Source organism: Nymphaea colorata, chromosome 9 (genome assembly GCF_008831285.2).
Source record: "Nymphaea colorata isolate Beijing-Zhang1983 chromosome 9, ASM883128v2, whole genome shotgun sequence".
NCBI classification, from domain to species: Eukaryota; Viridiplantae; Streptophyta; class Magnoliopsida; order Nymphaeales; family Nymphaeaceae; genus Nymphaea; species Nymphaea colorata.
The window spans coordinates 5778045-5782679 of NC_045146.1; the positions used below are offsets into that span (position 1 = coordinate 5778045).

A 4635-nucleotide genomic window follows, 5' to 3' on the forward strand; every position below is an offset into this window, starting at 1 on the left:
GCCGGCCCTATGTCCAGGCCTATTGGAGGGGCCAACAAAGTTTTTATTATTATTTTATTACTTCAAATTGGTTCTAACATAACTTTTAAAAATACTAAACGAGCATATAGAGGTCGATGCAGATTCGCAGATACAAACCTGATTCACCCTGCGCCCCTGCAAACTGGCGACAATTTCACTTAAATTGCACCATCTAGCGTTGCTAGATTTATGCCAATGTAGATGAAGATTTTTTATGTATTTCATTGGTGGGCATTTGGAAATAGGAACGCTAATAGTATTCTATAAATATGTCTCAATCTATAATGTTAAGAGCATAAATGGGCAGCCATGGTCAGGTGTTACTGCTGCAGTAGAGGTGCATTGGAAACAAAGTGCCTAAATTTCAATTTGAATCGAATAGGTCGCAATTCGCCGATTCGTTGAGCGATGCAAGGGAACCCAGTGTTTATATATATATATATATATATGCTGCATTGCCATTGCCAATAACTTCCTTTAGAATCTCTTGGACCGTGGCCAAACACTTCCTTTTACTGTAGTAGAAACGGTTAACATTAAAAGTTTTAAATAAGGTACTTGAAGTTGACCGTCAGAACTAACCAGATCTGGAGGTAGGCGGGGCGGGAACCTCGGGCCAGCCCAGTCCGGCCCGATGCCTGGTCCAAGGACCTAGCATACATATGCCACGGATGAATTTTCCAAGTCTGAATGAGAGACCTAAATCATAAAATAAAACTGATGGTCCAGCCAAATGCCCCATGTCAAACTCAATTACGAGTTCAGGTAGGGATGCCACCAACTTGTACTTATGCATCTTTTTCAACATCAAATAAATCTTTTCCTGCGTCAACTTCTGATTTTCTTTAATAATGAAATCCCCATCTTCACACTCATGTCAGTTCCCTAAAGCAACGTCTGATGTAGAAAAACAAAAGGAATAGTCCCATTGGATATTAGCGTGGAAAATAAATAATAAATTGAAGCCGTGGTCATATAAACAACTAGAAGTTTTTTTTTTTTTTTTCTATTGGCTGATGATAAAAAAATATTAATAAAAATACTTGGAAGCCACTGTTTCTTGATGCTGTGACAACAAAATCAAATGGTGGTGTAAGAGATGACGAAGCGCCGGCCCTTTTCTGTTTTCAAAATATTGTGTGCATATATATATATATATATATATGTGTGTGTGTGTGCACGCTGGTGCATTTCCCTTGATTCAGTAAATGGCACGTATTTTTTTCGTGGAGAATTTTTTGTTTAAAACTCCTCTAATTGTAATCAAAAGACCAAAATTTCTTATTTAAGCTTTTGGCTTGCTTAGAGGCACGATGCACCTTGATCCTACGAGAGGGAGGGGAGATATCTCTTACTTGGGTAGTAACATATTTCTTCAGCACACCTGAATTGAATTGATCGCTAACAAGTAAAATTCATGTCTGCGTTAAAATAATTTATAAGGACAGCTTATTTTCCAATTACAACTTGGTTATGACACTGAGATTGGATCCTGATTTTTTGGTGAGCAAGAAAAAAAAAAAAATTCATTCTTACTGCCTGGCTGAGAGGAGAAGTTTTTACCCTTTGGTCTATTCTCGCAAGATATGAGGCCTGTTTTTAGTGTTTTGGAGTAATTCTCTGCCATACTTCAACTTTCATATTTGTGTCAATCTTTTGCAGTACCGAAGTTAACATTATTATGTCAGGGTAAAGTACCAAAGTTGACAGTACTATGAGAGTTTGAAATGGATGCGAGTATCACCCCATCGGATGCCTAAACTCCATATGACCTTTAAAGAAGATCAAAACTTCAATAAAGATAAAAAAGTACATTTCTTCACCTAAGCCGGTAGGGATCTGCCAACCCTGGATTTAATTTACCATATAAACCTTTTCTTCTGTTTAAATTGAGCAAAAAGTTTTGCTAAATAACGTGGTGAAATGAAATACCAACATTCTGAAAACTAAGTTAAAGACTTCATGGAGAAACTTTACACATATTTCTTGCATCGGGTACCAAAATCCTTCACTAATCCACCAAATTCAGTCCAAAGTCGCCTTCCTGAACCAATGCATCCACCATAGAGCAAATAATAATCTGACCACCATAATCCCTGTGGTAGCGGAGCAGTCCCTCAAGCACCTCAATTCCCGATCTGACATCCCTTTGACACCATCCCCATAAACCTAGGGCTGGGCACCGGGCCGACCTGCTGCCCGGTACCTGGCTCGACTCTGGCACATGCTTGGGTTCAGGAAAAAGAGACCTAGGCTAGCCTGGGTGGGCCTAATAATCAGTTTTTTAATATATATATATATTATAATTATTTATATTTATATATTATTTTATATTAAAAATATATTTTTTAAATTTAATCGAGCCGAACCTAGGCCCGGTTTTTGGATGTTGTGCTGGCCCAAGCCGAACTCGATCTTGGGCCGAGCCGAGCCGAACTCCATATCCAACCGGGCCGGGCCGGGCCGATTCCCAGGCTTATTCACACATGACATTCCCATTCCCATTGCCAATATGACAAAAATACTTTTAATTATTATTACTTTTTATTACTTAAAATTGGTTCTAAAATAGTTTTTAGATATACAAAACGAGCAGACAGACAGATAGAGGCCGATGCACATTGGCAAATATAACCCTCATTCGCCCTGCGCCCCTGCAAACTGGCGACAACATCGCTTAAATTGCACCATGCACCACATTGCGTTCCTAGACTTATGCCTATTCTGATGTAAATAAAGAATTTTTATGTATTTCATTGGCTGGCATTGGACAATAGAAACATTATCTAATAGTGTTCCATAAATTAGTCTCAATTTATAATGTTTTAAATTTGCCTTAATCTTTATAGAACACAGCCAAACGTCTCCTGTGGGTTTTCTATGTTCTCCCTTCATTTTTTGTTCGAAGTTTGGTGTTTGTTGGAAGAGTTTAAATGGGCGGCGATGGCGAGGAGCTGCATTGGGAAGAAAGTGCCTAAATTTCAATTTGGTTAGAATGGGTTGCAATTCGGCAATTCGTCGATTCATTAAGGGTCTGTTTGCTGGGCTGAAAATAGGAAAAAAAAAATTAAAATTTATTTGTTTTTTTCATTTCCTTTCTTCAAACGTGAGAAAAAAAAAACCGTTGAATGGATTTTCAAAAGTCAGTTCCACTTCTGAGGAGGGTGGAAACATATTTTAGAAAGCAAAAAAAAAAAAAAAAAAAAAAGCCATCAGAGATATTTTGACGAACTCACCAAAATGTTCGAAAGTTCTCTCCCTTTGCCGACTCTTCCCGTTCTCATCGCTGCTGCTTCTCCTCCTCATCCTTAAAGACGAAGTCTGCCAGCCCCAAGCTTAAGAACACCAACAGCCCTTCTGACCGCTCCTTCTTGCAGTAGAAAGCACGCGTTCAACATAGATTGAGAGAAAGACGACGACGGGCGATGGGCAGAGGTCCTCTGCGCGTGGGTGAGAGTGATAGAGAGAGACAGAACGAGTTACTCACCTGCGTTAGAAGTTGTCATGCGGAGGAGTAGCCATGGGCGATGAGGGAATTTCCGACGAGGGCTCCTCCTGCTTTTTTTTTCTGCACGTTTGTTGGTTCTGTAGTTGTCTGATGATGATACTCCATTCTTTATAAAAAGATGCCGATTCTTTGTATTCCTTCTTGGAGCTTCACCTTAATTTGTTCTATAATTTTTTAGCTTTCTCACTTGCTTAGGGTTCCATTTTGAGAAAGATGTGAATGTTTGTAAGATTTGTACTTTTTAGATTTCATTATTTCCCACGCCAACTAAGCTTCTTATTATCAGTTTTGCATATGTGTGAATGATCCGCTCCTTTGTCAAATTTCTGCTCTTATCCGGGACGCAGATCATTTGTATTCAAGCTAAAGAAACCAACTGAAGGGACATCATTGATTACCAAATTGTTACCAACATAAAAAGAAAGGTCCAATTCAAATCGTGTACGGCACTACAACATCTGAAATACAATTGTTTCAGCTGGATAAAATCATAGGACTTCTTTTTAGGTTAATTCACGTTATGTTAATTCTCATTTTTTAGGTTTGACCTTGATAACTTAGATTAATTCACGTTATGTAAATCTGAAAATATGTTCATTTTTCATCAAACTAAAAAATAAATTTCAGTCTTCACACAAACATCAAAATGAGAATCCAAAAGATTTTTCTTATTTTTTTATTTCAAAAAACTTATTTTCAGGAATATTTTTTTCAATTCTAGATTTCTTTGACATCAAATGGCCCCCCAATGTCATATATATATATATATATATATATATATTAAATAAAGATGGGTACAAAACAGAAAACTCAACAGGGTCAGGTAGAGCTTCAGCTACCCGTGACAGGCTGACTCCTAGGTTTATGGAGCCTTGGGCCAGCCCGATATTTAGTTGGATTGCCACCCATGGCTTTTCCAATTGTGATTTTAATGCAACGAGAGACCGAGCTGATAAAACTGAAACCGAGCTGATATAACTGAAGGTTCCGCTTGAACCTGATCTGACCCGATGCCAAGCCCTACTACTACATAATTAGTGGTATTATTGAATCAAACTCAATTACGAGTTCAGGTAGGGACGCCACCAACTTGGACTTATCCATCT

General features: G+C 38.3%; 1 long non-coding RNA gene across 1 annotated transcript; it reads right to left on the reverse strand.

Annotated features, from left to right (window-relative positions):
• Nucleotides 1-526: 526 nt before the first annotated feature.
• On the reverse strand, nucleotides 527-3720 carry LOC116261299 (uncharacterized). The gene is made up of 3 exons (XR_004174257.2): nucleotides 3509-3720; nucleotides 3258-3391; nucleotides 527-918 (listed from the first exon to the last, which is right to left on the reverse strand). It is a non-coding gene; the product is annotated as an uncharacterized LOC116261299 (long non-coding RNA).
• Between the last annotated feature and the right edge of the window lie 915 nt (nucleotides 3721-4635).